The sequence below is a fragment of the Cynocephalus volans genome, chromosome 3 (assembly GCF_027409185.1).
Source record: "Cynocephalus volans isolate mCynVol1 chromosome 3, mCynVol1.pri, whole genome shotgun sequence".
Lineage (NCBI taxonomy): Eukaryota > Metazoa > Chordata > Mammalia > Dermoptera > Cynocephalidae > Cynocephalus > Cynocephalus volans.
This window is the reverse complement of record NC_084462.1, coordinates 61,341,689-61,356,614: the sequence shown is the minus strand read 5'-3', so window position 1 is coordinate 61,356,614 and position 14,926 is coordinate 61,341,689. Positions and strand designations below refer to the sequence as shown.

Sequence of the window (14,926 nt, the reverse complement as noted above, 5' to 3'; positions counted from 1 at the left end):
TTATAGTGGGAAATAATTGTTTGTTGACAGATTTCTTTTCGGGATGCAGCCTTTGGCCTAATTTTAGTTGACCCAAATCATTTTGAAGTTATCACCTTTACATTTTCTTTTCAGCTGTAAATATGTACTTACTGTATTCGGAACTAAAAGTGATATTTTCCATTATGTATCTAAAGTAGTGGTTCTCAAACTTGAATCTAAGAATCTCTTGGGAGCTTGTTAGTGAGTGCTAATCCTTGGGCCCACTCTCCAGAAATTGATTCATTAGGTGTGGCGTAGGTCTAGGAATTTGCAGTTTTCCGATGCTGTTAATCCTTGGTTTTGAGAAACACAGATCTAAGGGAGAGAAATCCAGTTTAGTAGTTATTTCAGGAAAACTTCAACTTTTTAAACTTGCTTATCTCTTGAAATTTTATATCATACTCTCTTTGGTCTTTGGTTTTAGCTGACTTAAAGCCAGGTCTTTGAGACTTTAACTTCCTAGCAATATGTTCAGGCCAAAGTTGGAGCCAGTTGGACTTCATCCAGCAGATTTAAGACGAATAACTAAGGAGCTATTTATTATAGAGCCCGTTGGTGGAAGGGGAAAAATGAATGCTAAATGGCTTCAAAGAGTATGGTACCTAGCAATTTATTTTGTAGCTTTTATAACTACACATAGAAACAGGAGAGAAAAGCCTCATCTTGGAATGACTGATTTAGGCCTGTCAGACATTCATAGATCAGGTATCACTAACATAGGAATCTAAGTTATCAAGGTGATCTCTATGCAGTGTTGAAACCAGATCAATGCAGATTCACTTGTGATCGACTTCTAAGTGGTTTTAAAGCTAATATGCTTCTACTTTTTTTCTAATTAAAGGATACTTGAAAATTAGAAAGATTGCTAGTGCTTTTTTAGCATTAGGAGTTGAAAATACACACGTAGGGAGTTTTAATGATGAAAAGGGGACTACTGTGATGGTGCTTGTATGTCATTTTTGTTGATATGTTTTTCTTAAATGACCTATATGGGTGCCGTTAAATTCTTGAAGAGAATATAGTACAAATTAGAAAGTTTTAACAGGGACTTGTCATCTGGTATACTATTTTTAGATTATCATAGATTAATCTACTGCTGACTAATGTCCTGGAAGGAGGAAAGAAGCTAATTTAGAGTAGATTAGTATGTTCTACATTGTTAAAGCATTCCTGATTGATCTTAAAAATTAAAGATGAAAAAGACTTTGGTATTTTGATTTTTGTATGGTCAGTTGGATTTCCCGTAGTTGATATATTAGGGGTTCAGGGTTTGCTTTTGTAATGTGGATAAATGCAAATCAAGTGTTAATCTATTATATAAACATTTGAATACCTAGAACACCTGTTCTAACAGGTGTACCAGATAGTAGAAATACAATGGTGAGCAAGACAGATGGCTCCTAAAATTTAGTGTTATCAAAATGTAATGGGCTGAATTATATGACTTCTCTTCAGCCAGAAATGTAACTTGTATATAAAGTGTGCTTTGTTTCCGAGTAGTGATGGTGTTTTTGTGTTTAGTTTTCTCCACATGTATCTATTCCACTTGCAACAGGTAGTATTTATCTGCAAGATAACTGTTAATCAAGATGGATGATCAGAGAGGATTTATAGAAAAAATTTGGTTTGGTGGTGACTGGAAACTTTTTTTTAAATCAACTGTATTCTCAACAATAAACTGAACATGGAATTTAAAACATCAGTTATTCAATATTAACATTTTTTATTAGGTGGGTAGTAATATTTTAGTTTATTTTAAGTTCTCAGTGGGAGGTTAGGGGAGAAAGGATTTCCACCTAACTCGTTCAGGCAGGATTTGTATCTTACATTTTGTATCCCTAAAGGCTCTACACATAGTCAGTGGTGACTGAATGGGTTCATTACAGATGTTTGCCCTGGAATATTTTATCTTGGCATCATTGATATAACCATAATACTGATAGAATTGAGAAAAATTGCTTAAATTGAAAGGCTACTCTTTAAAAAATAGCCATTATTTTGAGCATTTTAATTTTATGGTAAATAAGTAAAAATATTTTAAATGAACTATATTTTTTCTTAAAAATACTTTTTATTTTCAGTTCTCTGAAGAAGTCTCTTGGTTTCAAATTACTATTTACTATAAGTAAATACTATTACTGTAAGTAAGTAGTAAATTACCATTTACTATAAGTTAATCTTTTGATTTTATATTTAAGTATTGGTTATTAAACTTTTCAAGAGAAGTATACTTTTTTTGAAAGCGAAAGTTCTTATCTGAGAAACTGAAAATTCTTTAGGAACATGAATTATTTTGTAATATAAATTTAATGAATGAGCAAGGAAGTTGTATCTGAGGTGTGAGGAAGCTGCTTTCTCTCTCTTTTTCAAAGAATTAGGAAACATTCAGAAATGGTTCCTGATTGAAGGAATAAGCTATGCTGCTTTTATTTGACAGGTGTGTTTTGCTGAAATGCAATAAATTACTTAATATCAGTTACACCTTAAAATCTAGGACTAGCAAATAATGTTTAGTAGAACTTTTCAGAATTATAAGCTTCTCCCCCCAGCTTTAAAAATTGGTGATAAAAATGTTTAAGCTCCAATTCATGCTTTATGCTTTTTGGAAAATAACATATGTGTGTTAAAAAAGCAAGGTACCAAATCATTTTCAAGGTATTGAAATGATGTAAGAAGTAAAGGAGAGAAGTTTGCCTCTGCTTATAGCTAAATGAGGATAATTATTTAGAAAATTATTTTAAGATATAAAAAATAAAAGTTGTGTAGTGGAAAACTGATACATGCAGAAATTCAAAATCAGTTTTGTGCCTCTTCTTGGTGTAACTCAAACTTTTACTCCTTACTCTTTACCTAGCATAGGCTTAATTTTGAATGATGTTTTGAATCAAAATGACTGTTTCCACTCCTTTGTTTCATTTTATCTTTTAAAGTCAGCTTTTTTGAGGTAAATTTATGTAAAATAAAATTCACCAATTTTAAGTATGCAGTTTCAGGTATGGCATATATGATTGTGTAACCACCACCACCACCACAGTCATGAAGAAGAACATTTCCATCTCCCCAGAAAGTTCCCTTGTATCACTTTGTAGTCAGTCCCATCTCCTTGCCCAGGCCCCCTACCTGTGGTTCCTGGATCTGCTTTTCTGTTATGGTCACATTTTTATTAACATTTCATATAAATGGAATCATACATAGTTATTTGTATGTTTTTCTTTCACTTAGCATGATAATTTGGAGATTCAGTCATATTGTGTTCATCAGTAGTCCATTTTTTTAATTGATGAATAATATTCCATTGTGTGGATATGTCACAATTTGTTTATTCACCATTTGATAAATATTTTGGTTGTTTCCAGTTCAATAAGGTCACTGTGAACATTTCAGTACCTTTGTGTGGACATGTGTGTAAATAACTAGGAGTAAGAACTTTGCTCTATTTTAAATGTAATGTTTCATAGTTCTTGTAGAGAAGATAAAAAAGTCTATATTAAACCAGAAGGTTAATATTTATCTCAGGGAAGGAATTAAATTTCCAGCTATTATATTCTTTTACTTTTTATCTATCCCCCTGCCCCCCAATTAACTAAACCTCTCCTAAAATGATAGTCCGTATTTAAAACTCTTATTTACAAGAATATGATAGATTTTTAAAGGGCTAGTTGAATCTTGGCTATGGTGCAGCACTTCCTGTCCCCTACTCCCTAGTATTTCTTACCTTTATACTCAGTTTTATTGTTTTGGAGCCTTTTTTTTTTTTTTTTTAAATTTTATACCACCTCCTTTCTTTCAGGGTTGGGACTTAATGCAGTTTAGGTAAATGGAAATACAAAAGCAGCTGCAGATCAGGGTTGATGATTTATAATGTCATATGTTAGGAATTTGCTAGAAATTCAGCTGCATAACCATGTTGATTTGACTAATGACTTACTGAAAGCCTGTGAAATGAGCTCTGTTTGCTGACTCATATGTTGTAATCTCCTTAGAGTGTAGGTGTAAGAGTTAATTTAGAAAAGAAAACTGAAAACTCACTCTGTTCTCTCAAATATGTTATATATACATACGTATACAAATACATTTATTCATATACATATCCTATATTTCTTAAATTAGGGATTTTAGTTTTAAAATGGCTTATATTTTAGGTTTGAGTTAGTCAAGTTTCATTCACATTGTGGGTTATGCAGATCCTCTTATTATAATGTCATTTACCCGAAGCATTTAGGAAACGAGTTTAAATTGAGATTGCCTCAATAAGCATTATCAGGAAATCAACAGGATGGTTACAAATTCAGGAAAGCCATCTCCTATTAAGAAACCACTAAGAAATGGGAGCAAGCAACCTAGAGAAAAGACAAAAAGAAACACATCTTAAAGGACTGTTAAAGAAAAAGAAAAAAAAAAAAAAAAGCAGGCTCATCTCATGTGGCACAAGAGTACAGAATGTCAAACAATGTATGGAAGTCTCAATAGACAAACTCCAGTTCAACACAGAACACTTTCCCATTTGTGTGGAGATAAAATAGGAAATCTGGTTCTCTTGTTAGGTATTCAGAATGCTTAGAAAAAGTTGGAGGGCTAGTAGATTTGGCAGGGGTAGAGAACTTGACAACTTACTGAAAAAATGAGAGAGAAGGCAGAGATTAGAATTGGAATAAAAAGACTTTGCATGTTTTGCAGTTGGGCATTCTGTAATAATCTGTTAAAATGCCTTCTTTAAACAAGGCAGTGTTAGGTGCCACGGGATCACAAAGATTAACCTGATGTAGAGCCTGCCTGAAAGAAGGCCACTGCTCATCAACAGGGCTCACTGCCTGGAATTAGCTCAAGTAACAGTGTTGTGCCGTAGGTTGCTGATACCTAATGTAGGATATGTCCAGGTTAGTGTAGTAAGCTTTATCCCATTCTTCCCAGGTCAGATTTTCCCATCCTTGACTCCTTCATAACCTCTGCATGAGCTAGGCAATATGTTCTATCACTCCAATCCTTTCCAGTGTGAATTGTTTGTGAGAATTTCCTAGTAGAGAGACTGCTGTTTTGGGCCTCTCTGTGAGTTTTAAAAAAGGAGGGGGGGAGTAATGGCGTAAGATGCAGCCACCATTTGTGTGTTAATCTCTCAGGATTAACATTCTGTTGTCTTTCTTCTCTAGGTGTTCTGTATTGAATGTGTGCTTCATCAGATTTTTATTGGTATTTTGTTGTTTAGAGTGGAGGTTTTGTTTTAATATTTTCTGTATGTGTTATTGATCACTCATTAGGTCTTGATTTGGTTCTTTGCTATCTGACATAATTAGAATTTAACTTAATTTAGAGTTTTTAGCAAGGAGTCACACTTGCTACTACATTCCCACCGAAGAATAGCAGTGCTATATTAGAGACATTTGTCTCTTTTTTTGAACTGCACCATAGTTTTGGGAAGATTGCAATAGAATAACAAGGTTAGGAGGATGCAGACATCTGACTTAGATCCACAGGTCACACCTTGTCATCAGTGGAATGGCATATGTCATTTGGTATTCATATTTGATGTTTTAAACCAGAGCACTGTTTTTTATAACTCACCGAATATATACTCATAAATCAGTTTAGATTGCTGTTGGATTGGAGTTTGTATGTGTGGCGATAAAATAGGAAATCTGGTTCTCTTGTTAAGTATTCAGAATACTTAGAACATGTCACGCTCAAATATTTATTTTTCAGGCTTTATTTTGAAATAATTCAAATTTATAGAAAGTTACAATAATACAAATAATTCCTAATACCACTTAGCAAGATTTATTCATTGTTAACATTTTGCCCTGTTTGCTCTATCATTCTTTATATTTTTTCTGAGCCATGTGAGAATAGGTTGCATGTATATCCCTTTCCCATGTAATACTTCAATGTATTGTTTCTAAGAACAGACTTTCTCTTGAATACATTAACATTATCAAATTAAGAAAATATAACATTGATATTATATGATTAACATACGTTCAGATTTCACTAGTTTAATAATGATGTTCTTTAATAATTTTTTTCTAGTCCAGTATCCAACCCAGGATCATTCGTTGCATTTAGTTGTCACATTTCTTTATTCTCCTTTAATCAGGAACATTTCCTTAGTCTTTCTTTGTCTTTAATGACATTGACATTTTCAAAGAATGACAAACCTTTTATTTGTAGAATCTCCCTTAATTTGGGTTTGTTTCATGTGTCCTCGTGATTTAGGAAATGTAGTTTTGGCAGGAATATTAACATGTGTGTTTCTCAGTGTATCACATCAGGAAGCACATGTCCACTGGTCCTGTTATCTGTGATAATTTTGATCTTTGAGTTAATGTGATGTCTGTTGGGTTCCTCCATTTAAAAGTTGTTATTTTTCCTTTGTCACAAGTAATTTATGGGGAGATTCTTCGAGATTCAATATGTGCCAGTCCCCATAAAACATTTATTCGTAGGGAATTTTAACATTCTTTGGTAATTTTGTCTGAATCAACTATTACTATCGTGGTAATAATTCACATATTTAATCAGGTTCAGAAGTTGCACTAGCTCAATACTATAGGAGGGAATCTATTCCAGCTGTTGGATTCCTTAAAATGGGAAAGTGTTTTGTGTTGAACTGGAGTTTGTCTACTGAGACTTCCATACATTGTTTGACATTCTGTACTCTTGTGCCACATGAGATGAGCCTGCTTTTTTTTTTTTTTTTTCTTTAACAGTCCTTTAAGATGTGTTTCTTTTTGTCTTTTCTCTAGGTTGCTTGCTCCCATTTCTTAGTGGTTTCTTAATAGGAGATGGCTTTCCTGAATTTGTAACCATCCTGTTGATTTCCTGATAACGCTTATCTATCAGGATCACACTTAAAACATGGTGCTCAGTTCTGGATACTAACTCCAGATGTGGTTTGATCTTTCAGTACAGTGGCTCACTGTTTGCCTGAAATCCAGCTTGGTAATCAAGGGCACTAGGCTTTGGAGGCAGATAGATCTGGCTTCAAGTCCTAGCTCTGCCACTTATTAGCTCTGTGATCTTAATCAAGTTCCTAACATCTCCATAATCTGTAAAGAATTGGTAATAAGTAATATCATCTGCCTTTTAGGGCGGAATAAGGATTACATATGCATGTAAAACTCTCAGGATGGTGTCTTTTTACCTTGTAATCACTTATTAAATGTTAATTTTTATTATACAGGAAGCATGCTTCTGTTTTACAGCCCAATATTGATATAATTTATTTTTTAGTTATGTTGTACTGCAGGTTCATTTAAGTTTGTGGTGAAAATCAGAAAGTTTTGACAAGTTCTAATGATGCAAATTTAGACTCTTGGACAGATATTTTAACTGTTTGAAAGATATTCTATCCAGTTACAACTCTTGTGAGATTTTTAATTATTTCTTAAAGCTTTTATATATATATATATAAATATGTAAAATATAAGTAAATGATAAAGAAACATTTGGGTTATTGTCAATAAGCGCTAAAACGTTTAGTTGCCTTTTATAGCATAGCAAATGTGCAATATTTCAGTGTTAAATAATACTTTTTAAAATTAATATACATATACATATCGAGGTTAATGTACATATAGGAGAAGAGTAGTTAACAGGAATTCTAGGACATTTTGATTGAAGTTGTGCATATTTTGGCTGAAGTTTACTTGTAATTGTAGGAAAAAATGCAGATTGAAAAGAAAACTATTGAAACGTCTAAGTCTAAAATCTCCTGTATGAGGTTTTCAGATGGTATTATACATTAAAATTTATACATGATAATAGTGTTAGATTGTTATTTAAAAACTAGATTGGACAAGGATATGGGCAGTAAGGCTGTTGAGAGTTATGTGTCAAATTTTTAAGTGGTATTTCGTTTTTATCTAGGAGTATAACTTTTAAAAAGTGAAATCTTTTAAATGAAAGTCTTTACTGTTTATTTCTGCAGTGCACACTATCATTATGACTGCCTACATAACATTTATTTGTTAATGGGATGGAGAAATAAGGATTTTTATCTTGTTTTTGTAGTTACTTCCTAATTTACAAACCTTTTGGGTTTCCCTTGTTATTTGTATTTAAAGTTCAGTTTGAGTAGGATAAAATATTTTTTATGAGAATGCAGCTTTATTTTCCAGACAAGCCTTCTAACACCTGATTAGCGATTAGCCTATAGTAATAGTGGTTCTATAGAAATTTGAATCTGTGGAGAAATGTGCTACAAACCTTCAGAAACATGTCTCCTGCTGTTACTACAGGACAAGGTTGGAATCTCATTCTCCCCAGTCAAGAGCTATAACAGAGTTATACTTGTGACACTGAAGACATTCCACTATCTATTTGTAAAGGTGTTCTTTAGTTGATGGCTGTTTATTCTAAATAAATAAGCTAAACTTTTGAAAAATAGAAAAATACTTACTTTTGCTTACTTTGGGTACAAAAGGTTGTAAAAAGTAATCCTGCTCACCCAGCCTGTGGCCAGATGTAGAAAAATCAATAGGTTAAAGTTACATATTATTCTATTATACACTAGTGTCAGATACCAAATAGAATATTTTTATTTCTTAATTTTACCTCAGCAACCCTTTTTACATAGCTGTAATAGTAAAAGCACTCCTTAAAATTTTAAATGATTAAAATGTGGTACATAATAAATTTTAACTGTCTCAACTCTGTTTCATGTTAAATGTGTTACAGGAATGAATCTGAAGTCTGCTGCAGTAAAACACTGAAGGCTTTAAAATGTTTTCTTGCATAAAACTCAAACTTTAAGTAGCTGCTTATGAGAATAGGGAAGGCAGGAAGCTAATGTCTGTCTCAAGATACAGGACAGCTGTTTGCTCATCAACCTCCACTGTGTGAGTAGAGACTTCAGTAATTGGGCATAGTAACTTAATTTTTTTAAAATCTAAAGTGCTTGAGGATGCGCTTGAGTCAGCATGATAAGACATTTTTTAGGGTCTGCTTTTTTTTCTGGTGGGTAGGATACTGAGGGTGGAACGGGTGGCAGATTTTTATTTATAAAATACTTTTGTGCAGTAGCACAACTAACGTCAATAGTGACTGCATCTTTTTTCAGAATTATTCTAAACATTGGAATCTGCGTTCCTAATTTTATCATAAAGCAAAAGATTATAGTTCTTTATACTGCTTTTTATTTTGCAGTTGATTCTAGCCTTTTAAATTAATATTTTGACTAAACAACCCTAAAATATGGATTTTCGGAATATGATGTTTGATATTTATATAGGAAATTGCTCCTGGAAATACTTTAATAGTTTAAATTATAATTAATAATTTTAAAAGTTTGTATTTTAAAAAATAGCTTTATTTAATCACAGAGAGCATATACTTCAAAATAAAGAACTCTTGTTCCCTAAATTTAGTGGGAAGTCTTAAATTTGTCAATTTTATTTTTTAGTGTTTTGAGAATATAAATTCCTATGAAGAGAAAAAAAATTCTCTTTTTCTCTTACTAAAGATTATCACCTTAAGAATTTATTTAGGGGAGTGTCTGTTTTTTCTACTTTCCCCCTTTTTTTCTTCATGGATTTAAGAGTGAGACTCTTAATTGGATGTCTTCCCTCCACCCCCATTTAGAAGAATGCATGATTTGTACAGATGGGGTGATTAAAATATAAAACATTATATCAAGCAAAATGATGAGCATGTAGATAAAGATGTGTAAAATCTTGTTAACTAGTGAGGCATGGAGTAGAAGGAATGTATTTGCATGGCATGTTTGCACTTAGATGAATTTACTTTTTCATATCACAAATGTGTTGACGGAAGAAAATTCAGTATCGACTGTTTTTAGAAACATTGAATGAAAAGACATTTAGAAAGCATGTGAAGAATACACATTGAATATGGATATTCTTATGAAAGTAGTAAAAGAGTACATGGCAGAAATGAAGGAGATACATGTAGCTGCGTTCAAAAGTAGTGAAAACCTCAAAGGTTTCAGTTTGCTCTATCCTTTTCTTTTCTGGGTTGGTCAGTAGATGTACAGCATTGAGTGAGTCTGCAGAGGCTATGTATTCCTAATTTTTCAGCAGCTCTAGAGGAGAAATTATAATCTCTTTTTTTAACGACAGGCCTCACTTTAATGAAGTTTTAAGGTTTGTAATATGAGATTTAACTCTGCAGTTACAGTCATTTGGTATTTCACTTGTAAAGCCAAGTTTAATTTGGTGCCGCTATTTTGTTTACAGTACATCAACATTCTTCCTTCCTTTTTCTTTTTTAATTAGTGTCAAAAATAAAGAAAATCCAAGGTGAAAGAACCCTTTGGAACGTACTAATGAAATTTTGATTTTTAAGATGAGATTAGACAGAAAGGACACAAAATAGGAAAGAGAGAAGCTTTTATAAAAACTGTAGAGGATTTGTGGGGGGGGGGATTGTACAATAATAAATTGGTCCCAAATTTCCTTTTCTCCTTTTATCTCTCTGAAATGATTCTCTGTGTTCTACATTACTTTTCTTTCAAGGGGTTAGAAGAAAATGCTAACAAGCTAACTAACTTTACTGGGATAGAACATACATAGGAGTATGTGAACACCATACATAAAACTGTTCTATCCTTTCTGTCCTGAACTACTCTTTACCTTACCACAATAGTGTAGGCCTCTATTGATCTTGTACCCACTTCTATGACAGAATTTTACCTAGGTTTATAAATGTATATTAGCTTCTTTTACTGTTGTATTATGCAGTATGATTAAGATGGAGATCCTGGGCTACGTAAGGCCATGTAACATGGTTAAGTACACAGGCTGTAGAGTCAGGCATTGTGAAGTGTTGTGAACTTTATGAAGTTATCACCTAAGTGATAAGCATAAATGATAAGTCCATGCATATCCTTAGATGCTTTAAGATTTTATTTTTAACTCTGGCTCCTTGTAGACTGGCTCTTAACTTCAAGTTAGCTATGATACTATTGATTTATATTGAATGGTAGTCCCAAAATACAACCCCAGAGATTTATATTTTACTTTACAGATTATTGACCATATCATATTGTGTTCTACTTAATGAAATGCTCTAACATTATCTGGGTCAAGATTTAATTGTACTTCTCCTGAGTAATTTATTTTGTTTTTCTTTAGAATATTGTACTTTGTAACTAGTCGTGTCTTTCTCTGCATTAGCTGTTTGGAAGAAGAGAGTCAAATGAATGGTTTCTATGGGGCATATACCAAATGAATGGTTTCTATGCCCTTACAGGCATGTGTTTTGTTTATTAATAATATTTCTGATTTCTTATTTTTTCTGCAGTTTTCCCTTGGATTGACCATTTTTGCTTACTTTTGGTGTTGTCACACAGCATGCACTTTTAAAGCCAGCTTGAATTATTTTCAGAACAATGTGAGGTATATTAAAAATGGTAGTATTTAGTAAACAGCATTTGTTAAGCCCTTCTTCCCATTCTAGGGTGATTTATTTGCAGTTATCCAGAATAATTTATGCATGATTTTATAAACTTTTGAGAAGAGGATGATAGAAAACATTCTCTCACACTTTTAATCAAGAAAGTAGTATGGTCTCAGGTGGACGTGAGGCATATTCAGAGATATTGTCAATGTGGCAAGGAGGCCTTTTATGTATGTACCTGCCCTCTGTGAGCTCCGGGTAAATGAGGAATCTTGAATGTATGATTGCAGCTACTTTAAATACCTAACAGTTTGCAACTCTTCCTGTCAAGATGAACTACAGATATTTGACTTAAATAAACTACCCAATTCTGAACTGAGCTTTATATTACTGTTTGTGTGTTGTAAAGTGTTTTCACAATCACTGCCCCATTTGATCCTCCTCAAAATCCTGTGAATTAGAAAGGACAGTTATCACACCTGTCTTCATATGAGGAACTTGAGACTGATCACTTACCTAAGCAGGAAGTGGCAAATCAGAACCAACTTTGATTGTTGGTCTTCTGCTCTTTTCAACTTTTCTTTTTTTTTTTGGCAGCTGGCCATTCACTATTCTTTACTGCTCATCATGTTGTCCCTATGTATATAACAGTAGTTTTACAATGATTTAGTTTTGCCTCTTTTCATGATACAGTTGTTATTCATCTCCCCAGAGAGATTTTAACTAAAAAAGAAATCATTTTGTGGAATATCTTGCAGTCATTTTGGGCATCTTTTTTTTTTCTTTTTCTTTTTTTTTTTTTTTTTATAACTCTATGAAGTTAGAGTGATATATTTTAAAACTTTATTGTTTTGGTGCTTCTTAGCCTTTTGTGTTTTTGTGGCTGATAGAGTTGTAATTTTGGAGCCAGGTGTGATGTCTGTGCAGATACATGAAAATCAGACATTAATATTTCTGTGCTGGTACCTACATTGATCCTTGAGAACAGAACCATGTGTCATAAATTTCTGACTTTTGTAGTACCTTAGTGGAGTGATAAGCACACAAATAAGATGTGACAAAAGAAAGTAAAACTGTTTTATAGTCATCGAATTTTGCTGTATCTTTCCTGATAATATTTCTTACTGAAATAGTTTTAAAATCATTCATTTATCCAGTGTATATTTGAGTACCTCCTATGTGCCTGACGTTGATCTAGAGTGGGAATTGGCAAACTGTGGCCCACTGTGGCCCAAATACATTTTAGTGTTTCTTGCTGTAAATAAGTTTTATTGGAACGCAGCCAATATTCATATTTCATATTGTCTGTGGCTTCTTTTTCACTACTGGGTGGAGCTGAGATGTTTGCCAACCCTAATCTGGAGTGCTAGGAATACAGCTCTGAAAAAACTAAATAACTGTTCTCTGTGTTTCATTTGGTTTTTCTCTTCTATGTTATAGGCTCTCTGTCCTTGCAGACTTATTATTTGCTCATTATTCATATTTTAATTCATATTGAAGGATTATAATGATCATTATGAGTAGCTTACAGTTCTTTTCTTCTGAATTTGTGTAGGTATCTTCTTCCTCAGTAGGCTTTTTTCCTGAAATGGGAGACTGTTTAGGAGATTTGTACCCCGATTCTGATCAAGGGTAAACTTCAATTTGTGGTATGTGAAGAGGAAACTGGAATGAGGAAAGCTTTACTCTGGTACAGTATCCTAGAATAGATCAAAGAAGAATGCAGTGCAGTGTAATCAGTATCAAAATTTCATACAATTAATAATTTTATTGTTTCATCAAGAATATTAGTGGGCTGGCCTCTTAGCCCAGTTGATTAGAGCATGGTACTGATAACACCAAGGTTCAGGGTTTGATCCCTGTACCAGCCAGACACACACACAAAAAAAACTGTAAGTGAAACAGGTTTTTTGGGTGGTGTGTTTTTGGGGGTTTTGTTTGTTTGTTTTACTGTTGAGAGTATGGTAGTGATGAATTTAATGGCTACTAGTACAGTTTGGTGTAACTGCCTTGATTAATGCTCAAGCTCCAGTGTTTTACCATCCACTGCTTTTATTACACGAGTACAAATGTTAACACGGGACAAGGCAAATAACAAGTTCTTGTTGTTATGAAAATAGTTTTGCCCTCCTGGATCTCTGGAAGCATCTCAAGGATCCACTGAAAGCTTTTGGGAACTACTGGTTTAGAGAATGGGCTCCAGCCCAACTGCTTAGATTGAATCCTAGCTCCACCACTTACTAGCTGTGTGACCTTGAACAATTTACTAAATTAACCTCTCTGTGTCTCAGTTTCCTTATCTATGAGATGAAGATGGTGGTAGTGCCTACTTCATAGGATCATTATGAAGATGAAAGGAGTTGGTATTTATAAAGTGCTTAGAACAGTGCTTGGCACATAAAGCACTATATAAATATTGTGAAATAAATGGCAAACCAGTTATTTGTATAAAAAGTATTGTGCAGAGTTTTAAGGAAACAGAAGAGGAGATTTAAATTTAGAGAGTGACCATATTAAACTGAAGAAATTAGAGAGAGACATTCATTTATAAATACTGGAAACAAAATTGGAGATTTGACTTGAGGGGGAGAAGAGATTACTTTAAAAGGGTTGGGGTGGAGAGGGGAAGTGCAAAGGTCTGTGTGGTTGAATTATAAGCTTTAAGGTCAAAGAGAAGGGAATAAAAAAGTTTGTTGAAAATTAAAATTGAAAGATAATATGAATCTTAACATGAGCTTTTTGAAGTACCCTTGAATACAGATCTTATTTTATGCTAGTCTTTTTGAGAAGAAACGTGAATGTGTGTCTGTCAGTGTGGAAGCCAATGGGAAAATTTGAGTGGGTTTTCTCGAACCCTTTTGTAAAAAAGGATATTGGGTGGCCTTATGCAGGTACAAACCATCCAATTCTTTAAGGTATTGCGATATGGAACCTAGGTCAGTTTGAGAAGATAAAATTGGCTACAACTTAATTTTACTCATTAAATTACTGTTTGGTGTGTTAAATTAGATTGCTAAACATACTCCTTTCTGAGTAAACTGAATTGGTAAAGATGCCCCAAAGCTTGGAGCATGAGGCCAGCGTCTTTGTTTAGTGCACAGATTGCACAACCATATGTAGTAGACCCTGATGGCAGACTTAGATCTCTCCTTAAACAGCAAATTTAATTTCTTTAAAATGAGCCTTTCTCGTTTCTTGCTTTGGGATAGATACTTGGCTGCTAGCGGCAGTGTGCTGGCAAGGTGGCAGGGCAGTTTCATTCCTACATTCAACAAATACTGCGTACTGTTTGCCAAGCATTATTTTAAGCATCAGTGAACAAAATGGGCAAAATACCTGCTATTATGGAGGTGACATTTTAGTAGAGGGAAGACAGACAAAATAAGTTTAATAGTAAAATAATATTAGGATAAGGGCATTGAAGAAAAATAAAACTGGAAAAGGTTATAAAGGATTCTGGGGACAATTTTAAATAGGGTGGTGAGGGAAGGTCTCCCTGAAAAGCTGACATTTGAGAAAGACCTAAAGGAGGCAAGGGATCCTAATCATAAGGATT

At 33.5% G+C, this 14,926-nt stretch overlaps 1 protein-coding gene across 5 annotated transcripts in view; it reads left to right on the top strand.

Moving 5' to 3' along the window:
• Positions 1 to 14,926, top strand: part of ZFAND6 (zinc finger AN1-type containing 6) — a 71,601-nt gene that overhangs the window by 29,007 nt on the left and 27,668 nt on the right. For 2 of the 5 annotated variants that reach the window (XM_063089896.1, XM_063089894.1), the window contains one exon: positions 8,692 to 8,852. The exons of the other annotated variants lie outside the window; for them this stretch is intronic. The gene's annotated coding sequence lies outside the window, so the exon portion shown is untranslated. The remainder of the gene's footprint in view (positions 1 to 8,691; positions 8,853 to 14,926) is intronic. 5 annotated transcript variants of the gene reach the window in all.